Source organism: Primulina eburnea, chromosome 1, assembly GCF_022965805.1.
Source record: "Primulina eburnea isolate SZY01 chromosome 1, ASM2296580v1, whole genome shotgun sequence".
Classification (NCBI taxonomy): Eukaryota; Viridiplantae; Streptophyta; class Magnoliopsida; order Lamiales; family Gesneriaceae; genus Primulina; species Primulina eburnea.
In genome coordinates, this window is record NC_133101.1 from 24,725,982 (window position 1) to 24,742,901 (window position 16,920).

Here is a 16,920-nt window from a genome sequence, read left to right on the forward strand (position 1 = left end):
AATTCTTTGAACCTTTCAAAGGGTTCAGACTTGTATTTCATCAAATACACATACCCATACCTCGAAAAGTCATCGGTAAAGGTGATGAAGTAGGCATGTCCATGCTTAGTGGTGATGCTAGGCGGACTGCACACATTGGTATGGACCAAATCCAATAACCCTTTGGCTAGCTCTACATGGCCCTTTAAAGGGAATTTTGGTCATCTTTCATTTCAGACAGGATTCACAAGTCGTGAGAGCATTAATATCAGACATATAAAACATGCCCACTCCCACTAGCTTGTTCATCCTTCTTAGGGAAATATGTCCTAATCGAGCATACCATAATTGTGCCGAATTTAGAGTATCTTGTTTTCGCTTGTTTGTTATTGTTATTGCTTGGACATTGTTCAGTGGATAACTTTAAATTTTAAGTTATATAGATCGTTTTCAAGTTCTCCAGTACCAATTAAACATTCATTCTTGTAAATGTTGCAAACACCTTTGCTAAATAAACAAGAATATCCATTTTTATCAAGCATAGAAATTTAAATAATGTTTTTCACCAAATCAGGTACAAACAAAACATCTCTTAAAATCATTGTTCAACAATAAGTAAACATTTCCTTTGGCCTTGGAAGCAACTCTTGCTCCATTGCCCATTCTCAAGAAGGTCTCACCTTCCCTAAGCCTTCTACTTCCCATCACCTGTAACTCATTACAGAGATGTGAGTCACAACCGGTATCCATTACATAAGAAGTAGAGTTAATTGAAATGTTTACTTCGATTTAGAACATTCCGTTTCCAGAACCTTTCTGGGCAAGATATTCTTTGCAGTTACGCCTCCAATGTCCAGGCTTCTTGCAGTGATGACAAATATCAACAGTCTTGTCAGCCTTTACTGGTGTGGCTGCCAAAACGGGATTCGGAGCTTGCCTCTTCAAGGGCACGTTCTTCTTGGGACGTTTGGAAAGAACGCTTCTTTCCCTTCTCACGTGGATCAATCTTCGTACCAGATGAAAAACCCACATAAAGAACCGACTTCTCATCATTCATAGAAGCCTGCATTTAACACTTGGCTTTCAAGTCATGGTCACACCTTTCCTTGTAAGTCTGCAATTCCTCAGGAGTGCAGTCAGTCGGAGCCTCAACAGGGGACGACTTAGTAAGTGCATATGCTATCCTTTCCGAATTCAAGACGATTTTCAGATTTCTTAGCCAATTGAGGTAATTAGGTCCGGTTAATACGTGTCTGTCGAGTATTACAAATAGCGGATTGCAAACATTGTCAAAAAGTATTGAAAAGTAAACAGATAAATGTTAATGACTATTTTAAAACATTTAGTAAGATATGAAGTATGGACTTTTACTTCATAAATTTTTACTCCCACTGTTTTGACATCTTTCACTACCCTCTAATGAAAACGGGAAACTCCTTTCCTCAGTAGGTACGTAAGGTCCAATTAGCGAATTATGATCCCGAATAATATCAGCCAATCACAATTCCTAAAAAGTAGTTTCCAATTGCATCACAATGCAACCCTCTACGTAAAATTTTGTCTCACGTTTGATTAGGACCCAATAATATGACGTCGTTCATCTTCACGCGTCAAGCCTTACCCATCGATGTTGAACCTTAATGGACGGTCTCCATGAGTTCCCCCAATAATATGAGTCGAAATCATGGGAGTTCCACGTAGTTCACATCACCATGTCAATGGATGTCACAGCTTTCCGGCACCCAGGGCCCCCCCAATAATATGAGCCGAGCCCCGAGTACGGGTAGCGTTCATCATGCACCCATTGTCGATGGAAGACATGGAAATTATAAACAAATTTATAATTCTCTTTTTCGGGCTTGATATTAATTTTGAATCTTATTCAAAATGAGGGTTTTTAATTTTGAAAGGTCTCATCATTAATTTTATTTAAAAGCTCGCCATGTTTGATCGTATGTTTGCCGGATTCATGCAACTTTGTTATTATCATAATAATAACGTGCATACTCATTATTTATAACATATCATGCATATATTATAAACAGTAAACAAAACAAGGATGATCAATCGCCCCAATACTAATGGCGCGTGTGAGCTAAACACAGGCCTAGGTCCAATCCTAGGGTAATGCAAGGGATGCAAATGCAACTATTACATTAGCTTCCAATATTTACATGTCTTCGATCTTCATAATCATCATGGCCACCATCTTCCAATCTTGATCATCCACTATACTAATATTTACAAATAAATATCCATGGAAAATAGGGATACATCTCATGGGGTGGGAACGGGCCATAAACCAAGCCCACTTTAAATTTGATAATTATTGCAATCATTCAACACAAAATATCCTAGCATATACCTAGAAAATTGGGCTTGGGCATATCATACATCATCAATTAATTATCACGATAAATAATTTATCCAATATTATATATCTTGATCCAATCACTATCCCCCACGATTATAAACTAAATTAACAAAGTATACAAACACCTTTGTCTAATTTCTAATTAATTTATTTATAACCGAATTTCTTGTAAATCACCATTTACTATAAATAATTAAAGTCCAACTTCAATTATTTATTTCATGAGAAAATATTTGCAACTTTTGTAAACTTAAACTTAAGGGCCCAAAAAATCATTTTTCACCAAAAACATTTTGGTCCATTTAAATTTCACAAATATGTTAGCCATCCAATGGACCAACAGCTCAAGGCTCATGATACTTTGATATTTCAAAACAACTTTTGAAAACCCTAGTCATCATCGCCGTCGCCGGAGCTCCGTCGCCGGATTCCGGCCAACATGCAAATTTTTTTTTTAATTTTCGAAGAGGTGCTGTTCGGGGCTGCCCAGAGGCTGCCCATGCTGCTCGTTTCGGGCAGCACCTCGGGCAGCCCAAGCTGCCCGAAATGGGCAGCAACTTGCTGCCCAAAACCGTGCCCAAAAGCCTTGGTTTTTGTTGCAAAATTTTATTCTCATGCGGTTAGAAATCGATCTCAATATAATATCATATATATGCTACACAAACTAGTACCCTTAGCTCTGATACCACTTGAAAGTGATCGATTTTAGGGTGCCCTAATGCGCAACGGAAGTTTCAAAATTTTTGTTTCAACAAGAACAAGAAAACCGAGCACCTCAAGATGTGTGTAGAAAATACGAAAAACACAAACTATGACATTCATAGGGTGTAAAGAAATCATACATATCAACCTCTTGAGGTTGATGATGGCTCAAACTAAGGTGTAAACACCTTAGCTCTTGAATGCCAAGACAATCTTCAAGCTTCCTTTGAGCCCACCTTACTCAAATATTAAGCCCACCACCAACTAGCTAGAACCACTCTAATTTTGCACTAGAAAAATTAGAGCATTTTTCTTTGAGAAGTGTATTGTTTCCTCAATAATTGAAGAAAAAAAAATGAGGGAGAAAGTGAAGTGAATTTTCAGCCAAGATGTGCAAGAATGAAGGGGAGGGAGACCAGGGGCGGATTTAGTGTAGGGCGAACGGAGGCCACGGCCCCCCCAAAAAATTTAAAAAAAAATTTAGTATATATTAATTTTTTTAAAACTAAATATATAAACAGATATATATATATATACATGGCCCCCCCCCAAAATGAATGATACGTCCATGTATCTCAGTGGCTAAAGCCAATTATAACGTTTGCTCCACCCGATTTCGAAACCTGATCCTTCTTTTTTTTTTTTGGCTTAGCGACGGTTGTGATAACCGTCGCCATATAGCGACGGTTGTTGAGAAAACCGTCGTAAAATAAACTAAGCGGCCCCCCCCAGTGTCGAAATTCAAGATCCGCCCCTGAGGGAGACTAGCCTTGGTAGTGTAAAAAGTTGTTGTTGGCATGTGTGACACATGTCTTGAATATTGAGAAAGTTGTCTCCCAACTCTTCACCTCCCCATGCATGCTATTTATTTGATTTTTAACAATTAAAAATCCATGGACTTATTTTAATTATCTCAAACATATTTGAGACTAATTAAACATTACTTGAATTCACTCAAGTCACTAGTTTAATAATTATTTCTAATTGGGCTCTACAAGGCCCAATGTTGTTTAATTAATCGAACACTTGAATTAATTTAATTATTTGGACTCTACTAGGTCCACTAGTGTTTAATTAATTCAACACTTGAATTAATTTAATTTAGTCCATAATAATGTATATAAAAATCACAATTTTCAAATACATTACTCGTTTGGCCAACTTTTAATTTAGGAACACTTCCTCAAATTAAAAGTTACATTCTCCTTAAAGAAGTCATACTTCTATTTATTTACACTTATAAAATCCTTTATAAGCCGTTCAACACATTGAACTATTTTACTTCTTAACGGGATCTAGAAAGCTAGTACTTATGTGTCCCTCAATGGTTCATTGATACAACTAGCCGTGGGTTCACATCTCCATGTGATTTGGACTAAACATGTCCTTATACGAGCATACCCGAATTGCTCCATTCTTAAATATCAACTCCTTGATAATAAGAATGTCAGAACTCAAGTCTGATAGTACCCAACCAATCATGTTAAACGCCTAGCAGCATCGCTTACATGATTCCATAGGTATCAAATGATAGTGCCTGCAAGAACCATTCTATTATGGTTAGCATACAGTACGGTCCCTTCAAGTCATATATCCCGACTGATTCGACAATCATTGGTTTATCGAGAGTTGTCAAGGAATCGATATTATGTGTCATGTTGTAGTTGCATCGATGGTGTAATCTATAAAACCCCTTTCATAATTACCACTATACTCTGATCAGATATTTCATACTACATAGACGTAGGATATCCATACCTGAAGGTAAGCGGTGAATCCCCGACTACAATGCATCGACTCCTATATGTTTCGACAAAACACCCAACCTTGCCACCTGATGACCCCTTGAGAGTCGGTAAACAAGTCAAAGTGCAATGCTAGCACATAGAGTCTCAATGTTGTCCCGGGTCATAAGGACTAATGGTGTACAACCATAAACTAGGTCGTTTCCACTCGATAAGTGAGAACCACTTGGAAAGTCCTTTAGGGAGGGTTGTTCAGTTTACTCTACCAGGAGCACCTATCTGCATGATCGGACATCACAATGTCCCCTACCAATGAAACATGGTACTCACATCGCAGATACTAGTCTCGAACTCGAGCGGCCTATATCCTTCTTAACGGCGGTTGAATCGACTAGGAACGGTTTAGAATATACAGTATTCCAAATATGAGTTTCATGATACTCATCATATGAGCATCTCATATTCTTTCTACTATTTGTATATTCAAGGTCTTCATCTATGCAACTAGCATGGGTATACAGATAAAGATGTGCCAAAATAATAATTTCAAATATTATTAAAATAAAGACTGTTTATACATAGATTTCATTGTGAACACTCGGCCAACACTTGGCTCTATGGGCACCTACTCTAACATAATAAAGGGATAGGATGAAGTAATACAGACATATCCACAGATAAGGGAAAGAATTAGGGGTGGAAGGACCCTACCTATGTCCCCCTCCAGCCCCACCTTTTCCAACTGAACCCCAAATGGTAAAGCAAGTCATCCTCTACTAGGCTCTCAATATTAAAACACTTTACACTCATGGTAGCCAGGAAATTTGTAAAGTCATGGGTTGGCATGATCGGGGAACTGAGGATGATAAAGTTCATAACAAAATCCATGTCACAACGCCACAGCTTAGGGGACTTCACGAAGAAGTACCGGTTGTGCCACCCTTTGTTGGAGTCCGACTTCCCTTTCAAAAATTTGTGATTGGGGTGGATGGATAGATAGAACTGGCCCCGGGCAAACTTCCTAATTTGAATAAATTTCAACAAATTCCCGATCCTAATGGGAACCCCAAAAAACTTAAAGAGGACACCTAAGGCCAGGAGAGGACTAACGGATTTGGGGCTAAATTGGCTCGGACATATCTGAAAGTAGCCACATATGTTTTGGATAAGTTTGGGGACAGGGAACCTCAGACCCATCTCCATCTGGTCAACGTAAAAAGTGTGGTATATGGGAAGGAAGATGGGCTTGGTCCATCCAACCAGGGCGTCCTATCTTATACTTACGGGGCATAACTGACCCTTCTCTAATGGAGGGGCCCAGGTCGGGGTCGAGATGGAAAACTAAGACCTCATGCCAGGGTCGACCCTTTTCCCTCAAACTAATTTCGTCGGCTTTCAATTTCCTCAGTCGCCGTGATTTCTCTGCTCGGGTTTCAGGAAGGCATGGAGGGGAACCCTCTACAATCACTATTCGGGGGGCTTCAAGGGACTCGGAAGGACCCTGCTCGGATCTAGAGGGACCAGGTTTGTCCGCTCCAGAGTGGGTCTCATCGAGATAATTGGCTACTTCCCGAACAGCCGACTCGTCAGGGGAAGACATCTCCTAGACTAGACTAATTGAAAACAAAAGAACTTACAGAGGCCGGGGGTCGGACGACGCTGGTCGGGCATAAACCACGCCGGTTGGGAAGGCTCTCGAATTTTTTGGCAGGGTGACGGCTCGGAGAGAATAAATGAGAATATGAAAAGAGTGCCCCTCTTTTTATACTGGGGAGGGTTGATGCCCGTCGTCCGATCGTCCAACACCGAGGGCCCGGATCTTCTTGGGCAGGCGTACGGTCCCCTCGGGAACTGGGATGTCAGAAAATCAGGATCGCCCAATTATTTTTCACGCGGATTGACTCTGAGGCCGTCGGATGTGCCACGTAGGAACAAAGAAGCACACCGGAAAAAAAAGAGAGAGAGAGAGAAGAAGAGACACACGAGAAGAGGGGCTCGGAGCCCGACCAAGTTTATCAGTCTAAACTTCATACTTTTTTTAGAATAAAAGGGGGTACTATTGACGCCCCCATAACTCTGGTATATCTAGACGGACGCGAGCCCATCTCAGAGTGATCCCTAGCCTACCCCAGGATCATGAGTCCAATCCCACAGTCCCCAGCCCACCATGCCGAGCCCACCTGGGGGTTGGAATTTTCGGACCCTAACGCGACTGAGGGATGTGAAGATCCGCTCATCTAGAGATTAAAGAACCAATAAAAGCCGGATACGGGCAAATCGAGACAAGATGAGGGTAGAGTCGTAGCCGCCATAGAGATTGAGTCCTAGTGGGGGAAATCCCTTATCCCGGATAAGGATCTATCTTGAGAGGAGTTTTACCTGGTGTGGAAGATCATCCTCTTCCTATAAAATATCATGTATGAGCATACCGTTGGATTCATTCACATTCTCTTATTCACTTAACAATATTACATTGCACTCTTAAGTTTGCTCTTCGGACTGACTTATGTATCGGAGGGGTCACGCCGGACAATCTTCCGGTGCCCCCTGACTCTATTGTCATTTGCGCAGACCCCGAAGTGCCGACCCAACCCGATCTGTTGCGAAGACTTGGACCTCCACTCTCCGGACCGAACCCGAGGTAAAATTTAGATATCATCAGTAGTAATAAATCAATTAGACATGGATATCGTCTCTGTAGAGGAAGGAGAAAGTGTCGGAGGATGAGCATGAGTTGGTCATACCAACTCTATCGGCTGCAAAAAAGGAAGCTACCGATACTCAATTTATCCAGCTTCAGAAAACCAAGCTGAACCTGCAGTTGAGCAGTCGAGCTCACTATTCCTCAAAATCAGTTCAAGAACCATCTCGACATCCTTTCTCGTTAATTCAAAAACCTACCAAAGCATCTCCACATATCCCAAGTGTTGAGTCTTCACGTAGTGCGCCCACTGAATCCTTGATTAATCATTTTCCTCAAAAATCTGAAGCAGTTTCCATCTCCACTAGTAATGAAAATATATATGTCAAATGTGGATGAAGTTGTGCAATTCATCGCACAACAGCAACATGATGAAGTAGTAGGTGAACTGCCTCTTTCTCTCCTATTGTTGAGTAGCTTGATATTCTTGAGACTGTGCAACATAGTGTTGTTTCATGATAGGAATAATTTTTTCACAAGATGCGGTTATGACCAAAACAATTGTGATTTTCAAGTGCAGTCTTGTCGATATAGCGTATCGTGCCGAATTGAGAGCTGAGCAAGCATGACTAAGCTAGTGTAGTATTGTATATTTGAAAGCTATTAGTCTCATGCTGAACCTATATTCAGCAGACCCTACCTCGGTGCACCGATCTTCATTGTCATATCTCTGCGAATCCAATATATTCTAGGGACACCTGACATATCACAGACTAAGTATGTCCAGAAGATCATACTTCTTCGTTCTAATCGTGGACATCAGAGTAGCATTCAACATCCTCAAGATCGATGCAAATACCTAATTGTCCAAACGATAGCAATCTCAGTGATGAAATTGAAATTCTGAAAAGCCCCGATGGTGTTGACAAAAAGGAATAGTGAGTTAAAGGAAGAGCAAATCAAGTCAGTCTAGAGAACAACCTAGGCAAACTTATTATAAGATGGCATTAGAATCATCAAGCAAGCTATCCAGATCTCACGAAGAACATCACAAGAATTAGTGCTAAAATCAATTACAGAATGTTTAGTTTCGGTTTAGTAATTGTATTTCCTCTAAGTCAATTGCACTTATAAATTCATTTTTTCTAATATATCGCCCATATTTTGTCAATCACCAAAAAAAGAAAACTATTAAATCATTTTGTATCAGATACTTTATAAAAGCTATCTATTTAATATGAATATTAATTTTAGTCGAGCCGACCCAAATTCTTAAGTAAAACTAAACTCGATTATAACTAACTAGGGAACCGATTATCAAAGTTCACTGCTTCAAGGTTTATTGAATATTCTATCTAACTGAAAACGTCTATCTTAAATATTAGAGCCTAGCTGACGTTATTTGATTTAATATTATTTGTACCATTTAACAACTATCTAATCCGTTGTTTTCCAGAGCCCATGCGTATTATTGAATCGTAAATGACGTGGCCCAATAACTTTTATATTTAGAAATGGCTATCAAATTCAAAAACTCAACCTTGGAAAGTTCAGTTGTGTGGAAACTTAGGGACTTTACATATTTTTCTTGTTCACGAGACTTATTCTATAATCAAAACTTTTGAAGCCCAACAAGTTGTTCATACTTTGAAGCCCATGCTTGATTGTTATTACCCGATCATTAATGATCATTTGTGCTAGTGTATTTTGTTCAAAAATACCTAGCAAGAGTCTTACTGATCAGAATGTTCAATTATTAAATTAGTTAGGAGTTTCAATAGTTCAGTGATAAGCTCCAATGAAGTGACTTTGTTGCAAATCACTTGTAATCGTCAAATTCTTTTAGTGAAATTTTTTCGGAAACGAAAGAAGGGACGATGTAAGAGTTGATCAAATAACCGAACATCCATAAACAATTTTTCTGCGTATTTACATTATTTTAGATTTTTAGCCTAACTAATACTTATTCTTGCCATTTTTATTAGCTACACTGATTCAGTAACCCTATTTCATGTATTGTTCAACGGCTATTTTACTGAAGCTTAACCGTCAAGAGTTATGTTAATCGTCCCACATTGATAGGATAAATAACCTGGGAGTTGCATATATTGGCTTGGACAATCCTCCCCCTTGAGCTAGCTTTTGAGGTTGAGTTAGGTTCAAGTTCCAATCTTAACATGGTATCAGAGCCCGGGTTCTACCGTTATGTGTTGTTGGACTGCTATAATTAGGCTACTCATTCTGCCCATAATTGGGTCATTTGTAAACTCCACGCTCCAGATGTTCATTCCTGAGCGTGAGAGGGGTGTGTTAATTGTCCCACATTGGTAGGATAAATAACCTGAGAGTTGCATATATTGGCTTGGACAAACATCCCCCCTTGAGCTAGCTTTTGGGGTTGAGTTAGGTCCAAATTCCAATCTTAACAAGTTACAATTCAGTGTTGCTAACTCAATCAAATTAATTTGAGAATTTTGTAAGATTTTTTATTCAACCCATCTTCTAACTAATCTCCCATAACAGATTTTACCGCAGAATTGTTGAAAAGTTTTATCATGGAGATTTTACTGAGTTAAGAGAAGTTACATATAAAATAACTGTCGGAGCTTTTTGAGATCAACATTTTTAAAATGTGCTAACTCTTTCAGAGTTGTGTCATTTATTGTCAAAGACAGGAGAAAAAAGATTTACCATCTTGTGGACTTATTTTGACTCTGCAAGTTTTAACTTACAACCTCAAAGCGTGTATTTTCATAAATGAAGACTCGATGTGATTATAGAATTAGATAAAATATTATTTTTCGGTAGTTCGTTATTGATGTTCATTGAAAAAGAAATTGTTCAAACTTTCAATTCCAACTCAATCATCGATGAATTTGAATTCATGAGAAAACGTCTGAGTACAAATTAAAATGGATAAACATAATAAATTAGTATCGAATTTGGCAAAAACTTGTGTGAGACGGTCTCACGGGTCGTATTTTGTGAGACGGATATCTTATTTGAGTCATTCATGAAAAAATATTATATTTTTATGGTGAATATAGGTAGGGTTGACTCGTCTCACATATAAAGTTTCGTGATCAGACCGTCTCACAAGAGACATACTTATCGAATTTTAGTCTTAATCTTGTCTATTTTCATTTTTAATCCTCTATATTATCGAATTTCAGTCTTAGTCTTGTCTATTTCAATTTTTGGTAATTTAGTTAATTTTTTATTGATAGTCCCGAGATTACACTACACATGTAAGCGTTACATAAGCTCTCATTTGTATCAGATCGAAAAAATGATTAAAATTAACAAAAGAAAAATGATAACAGACTAAATTTGAAAGCCAAAAAAAAAAAAACCAAAATTGTAAAGATACGAAGATGTAAGACCAAAATATAATATCATTAAATAATTTTTCTTGTTAGTTATTTTAACTAAAATGACCCATTTCGACTTGTTCTGACTATATATGTAATAATTTAATACATATTTCTTTAGCAATTAAATACGATCGGAGAATTATAATTTCAATTACGATAACAACAATCAGGCCAAAATTCCGCCTTCTTCACTTTTGATATGCTCTCCAGCACACAAGATGGTGACACGTGTCCCATAACAGTAACTCTCTTGGCCTCAAGATCGATGCTGAATGACGTCACCCCTGCGACAACCATCTTTGAGTGATATTGTTCTTTTATTTAATTTAAATATTTATAATAATTTTAGGATTTATTATCATATAAAATAATTTGTGTACTATTTAAACAGTTTTAACTTTGCAAAAGTGGGAATTAATTATCATAGATATTTTTGCTAAACAAAAAAAAGGGAGTTATTTATTATTTTTATTTCCATTTAATTATACACTACTTTCAAATATTTCAGATTGTCTTGTATTTTTTAATTGAATTTGAATGTATTTTTGTTTTAAAATTGGAGTATATTCAAATCGCGCTTTTTTATTTCTATAATTGAGACTTTTTATTTGTATTTTTTTCAAAACAAATTATAATGAGGGAATTTAAATATATAACTATAAATTAAAATAACCATCTCCAACTTATAATGATTTGTTTTAGGAAATAAGGAAATAAGTATATTAAAGTTTATAAAAAAATTCAAATTTTTAGTTGACAATAGAATTTACATTTGAGCTTTCAAAATTGATTAATTGGAAGATTAGATATTATTATACACATTCGAATTAATTTATCTCACATAATGTTTTATTTATTCTTAAAAAAAACTAATTTATTTCGATCAATGCTATTTTAAACTAAACTGACCCGAATAAAACAATTTTTTATCGAACTTTTCTTCAACATATTGTCCAAATGAAAGATACTTTGTAAAAGAAAAATCTGAAATTGATTTTAATATTTTGTGTATATTTAACTAAATCGAAAATTTTTTTCCCCAAATAATATGTATAGTTTGGGAATAATGACGAATCATTAATAGATAAAAATCGAGTAGAAATTATAATCTAAAATTATATCTGTACTATTAATTAATGCTTAGCCCGGCAGTAATTTTAATTAGCCATAATCAAAGAAATTACCTTCCATTTTTGCTAGATGCTTCTTCACTTTACCAGCACAAGCTTGACAGTGAAGAGACACTCTCATTACAACTACCTGCTGTCACCACCAAAATCAAACCTTAAAATCCTCGTCCGGTACTGATCATCCCAAATAATAATAATAATAATAATAGATTTAACCTGGAACACTTGATCAGATAATGCAAGAGATTCTATAACTTGATCGGTCCGGTTTTTGATATCTTTTTGCACTGATGAAACGGGATATGATCTTACAGCAGCCGAAATAGCCTGTTTTCCACCAAGTCGGATGTATTTCGAGTGGTTGATCGGTCTTGGTTGAGGGAGCAGCGATGTGTCCGGTCTCCGGGGGACGCTCACGTACCGATAATCGTGAGACATGCACACTGCGGTGGAAGCTGGAGTATGGCACATGAAACCCTTCATTTTCTTCATGTTTGTGACCATTAATTCTCTCTTTTTCTTGTGTGTTTACACGAATTCGCAAGTTCTCAGGTTAGAGTTTTTGCTTGTCGTCGTTTAGGCCAATGAGTGTGATTTTGTCTAGTGATGTGGTGTATTTGTAGAAGAATCTGTAGGAGAATTATTGAATGTAGTAATTGTTTGAGGGGAGGATGCTTGTTCAAATTCTTTCGAATAAAGAAGTTGGCCAATTATATGGTCTTTTGTATGGGTCATGTGGTGGAGAAATGCTATTTTTTTTATTCAAATATGTGATTGCCCCACAGCTAGGCCCAAGTACAGTAATACCCACACATTAATGCAATAAGTAAATACAAAGTTAATGCGATTCTATCTGATAGCTAGTCAACCCATATTAATTAGAATTGGAAAAGTTCAAGAAATAATGCATTCAATAATAGTTTATTTAATTTATTCTAAATAATTTTTATATTTTAAGAATTTATAAATTATAAGATCTTTTTTTTTTTTTTTGAAAATTAGTTGTCAATAAAATTTGAAAAATATTGATATTTTTTGTGTTATAAGATATTTTCTTCATCATGATTACCCAAAATAGCACGATACTATGAGATAATAAAACTAATTATTTTAATTATACAATGGTAGTTTTGATATATTGTATATTCATCATGTACACTTATATGAATATCAATGAGGTGACATTCACCATATAATATATATAATGAAATATATCAAAATTGTAAATCCAATAAATGAGTGATATCTTCTCGATGCTTATATATAAATACATGGTGAATGTGAATTATATCAAAACTCATACTACGGGATGATCAAAATATGAATATCTAGTATATTTTTAACTTAAATTTTTGCCAAAAATATAATATATTTGTAAGGTCTAGAAATTCAAACGACGTAACCTGACTGCATGCGAATATAGAGTTTTATTAAAATGCTTATTTAATAATTTTTAAATGCATGTTTATGACATGAATATGTGCTTTTATTTCAAGAATTACTAGATTGCATTTAATTGGGCTTTTAGTAGTATTTCACGTTCGAACGTGAACGGAGACCGGGGACAGTTTGAGACAATGTTTTTATTAAATAATTATTTTAATTATTTAATATATGATGCATTTGATATTAAAATTTCGAAAAGGGGCCCTTTGCAGTATTTTTACATGTTGAGCCATATTTTAAACCAGTAGCCAATTTTTGTCAAAGCTGAGGACTTTTTGAGGGTTCGGGTAATATTTTTGAAATCAAATTTAAACGAAACATTTTTCGAGCATGTTTTTGGGCTTGATGAACCTATTTTAACATAGTTTGGGCCTAAAATACTACACCTTTTTTTTTGTTTAAACCTAAGCCCAAAACCCTAAAATTTTTCTTTTCTTCTACACTAAATGAACGCCACCCTCAACCCTAGCAGCCTTTCCAACAGCTTCTCCTCGTCCAGCATAAGATTTTTAGTCGGTATTTGCAAGAATTTTCATAGAGAAAGTCGCCCCGTTCATTGAGTTTTTCGAGCGTAAATACACAAAGGCACACCCTATACCTTTGCTTTCTCAACTTTCACACCATGATATGTATTGTTGAATTTTTATGCACGATCCATAGCAGATTTCATGTCTCTTTCACGTTTTTCCTAGTATAATATGAGAAAACTTGGTTTTTATGATCTATTGACTCGTGTTTTGTTATGGTTGAAGGGGGCTGCCGGTTCTTGTAAGTTGGGAATGTTTTTCATGAGGTTAGGAGTAGGTTTAAGTGAAGATTTTGGTCTTGCAATGTGTCTTGTTATGAGGCCGATCTATTCTCGTGGTTGTGGCTCGTTTTTGGAGAGTTCTGGTGGTTCTCGTGTATTCGGGAGCATGGGGTTGAAGGTCATGGCTAGGGAGTGCAGGAAGGTTTGGCTGTGGTCTAGGATAGATTGGTTTGAGCCTAGTCCGGACCGAGGGACCGTAGGAAGGCTTGGATTTGAGGTGGAAATGTAGGCTTCGTCCACGTAGGATTGGCGCCGCCGCGCTTCCCTTTCTGCGCCATAGCGCTTGAGCTTCGGCTCTTGTAGCGCCACAGGGCTGATGCATGGCGCCTAGGCGTTTCTACTCAACAACACCTAGGCGCTAGTCCTGCACTTGAGAGTTTTTGATTTTGATGAGCATGGTTCATTTTGGATGTTGTTATGTCAATGTGTTCAAGGTTGTTGATGGTTTAATTGGGTCATACAGGGTTTGGTTAGGAGCCTTTGAAATATGGTTTAAGTTTGGATAAGTTCAGACTAAAATGAGGACTTTGGTCTAAGTTTTAAACGATTTATAGAAGTTAAGGTTCGAGCTCCAGTTTACGTCTAAGAAATGGTTACAAATATGTTTTTAAGGCGTTCGATATGTGTGATTGGGAACAGGACATTTTTGCAACTAGGTATGTTAGCAGTTCTGGTAGTACCCTAAAGACTGTTTATGCATATTTAAAATTTATATGTTGATATTGAACATGAATTGTTATGTTAATGTTAGAAACACGTTGCATGCTTGGGTTTAAGAGAAAGTTTATATATGTATGTGTTTTACAAGTGATGAATATGATGACATGTTTTTGAAGGAAATGAGTTGGTTGTGACTAATACGAACACTAACACGAACATGTAAGGCCAAGGCTCAGTGGACGGGTAAAACTGTCTCTGATGTCCTTGCCGCCTGGTACCGCGATTATACATAGATAGATCCATCGACTTAGTGCTGATACGAAAGTCACAACTAATTATCTGAATTCAATAAGGAAAAATGAACACATAGATGTTGATACGATATGACATGATTTGAAAAATAAATATCTTGACACATATGTTTATATTTTTGAATATCATGAAACTTATGTTAATTACAATATTTTTCATTGTTGCTTGATATATATATGTACTTGCTATTACGGTTCAAGAGTGTTGAGTCTTTAGACTCACTAGGTGTGATTGTGTAAGGTCTAGAAATTTAATTCACTTAATCTAAATGGATGCAATCTATGATGTTATTCAAAATACGTGTTTAATTATTTTTATGCATTTTATGTATAATTATTGCAAGGTAAGATTTATTTCATGGTATTTTAAAACTTCATGCATTAGGGTTTATAGATGCATTTCGCGCTCGAACGAGGAACGAGGACCGATTAATTATCAGGAAAATTATTTTCATTACATGATTAAATTTTATTAATTAATATAAAATGTTTTAAATGCATTTTTCAAAAAATGGGTTTTGTTGGATATTTTTACCTGCTGGAGCATATTTTTAAGTGGTACGTGAATTTTATTGAATCGAGAGACTTTTTTAGGGTTCAGGTAATATTTTCAAAAACTTACCAAAACGAAATATTTTTCGGGAGTGTGTTTGGACTTGATGGGCCTATTTTTGAGCTTATTGGACTCAAAACTCTTTTAATCCCTTTTAAAACAAATTTAGGGCACATTTTTTATCTATTTAATAATACCTAAACACTCCCTTAACCTAAACCTAATCCCACACCAGCGGACACTGCCTCCACTCAGCAATATTGTTGGGTGCAATAATTGTCCCTGCTTGGTAGAGCGATCGAACCGTTGTGCTTGAGCTGCTGTGCGGTTTAAAAGATTTGAGTTGCACCATTACCACCAGCTATAGATTTTGGTAAATCGGCAAGCTCTCGGTCTTACAATTGGTATCAGAGCCAAGGTCACGGGTTCGATTTCCATTGATTGAAAGGAGTGCAATTATTGGGAGGGAGATTGTTGGGTGCAATAATTGTCCCTGCTTGGTAGAGCGATTGAACCGTTGTGCTTGAGCTGCTATGCGGTTTAAAAGATTTGAGTTGCACCATTACCACCAGCTATAGCTTTTGGTAAAGCGGCAATCGCTCGGTCCTAAAAATATTCTCTCGGTTTCAGCACCTCAATAGCAGCAAGCTTCGGCCAAGCTCTTCTCTTGAAAGAAAAATTCACCAGGCAATTTCCCGACGCTCGTTCTTCGATCTTCTTGCGTATAATTCATCAAGGAACGCTTGTATTCTAATTTTCTCATCATACACATCATTAGTATGCTGGGATATATGTATTTGTATGGAAACGTCATGATCTACTTCATACTTGCATGTTCGAATAGTTTTGACATGAAAACCCTTGAATTGCTTGCTTCCAACTCGCGTTTTTTTGTATTGTCGTGCAAGGGGCTGCAGTTTTTGGTTGTTAAGGGGCTGAGCATGGTGACAAGATTGTGTTTTGGGGTTAGTGTTGTTTGCTGTAGGTCGAAGGGCTGAGAGGTGAGTGTGTGTCTAAGGGGTTTGTTTTTTATAGGGCTTGGGGGAGAGACCGATCTGGTTCTGTAAGAGCCATCCATAGACATAAAAAAGACCCTGGTGGGTCGAGGTTGTGGTTCTATATGGCTGGACATGGCTGGAGCTGGTCTCAAAGCCAATCGATCGAGGAATAGGCTCGGCCGCAGCTAGGTGCTTTGAG

The 16,920-nt window shown here is 37.0% G+C and overlaps 1 long non-coding RNA gene across 1 annotated transcript; it reads right to left on the reverse strand.

Annotated features, from left to right (window-relative positions):
- Nucleotides 1–10,845: 10,845 nt before the first annotated feature.
- LOC140811865 (uncharacterized) lies at nucleotides 10,846–12,632 on the reverse strand. Its single transcript, XR_012113556.1, has 3 exons — nucleotides 12,162–12,632; nucleotides 12,000–12,075; nucleotides 10,846–11,099 (listed from the first exon to the last, which is right to left on the reverse strand). It is a non-coding gene; the product is annotated as an uncharacterized lncRNA (long non-coding RNA).
- Nucleotides 12,633–16,920: the final 4,288 nt, after the last annotated feature.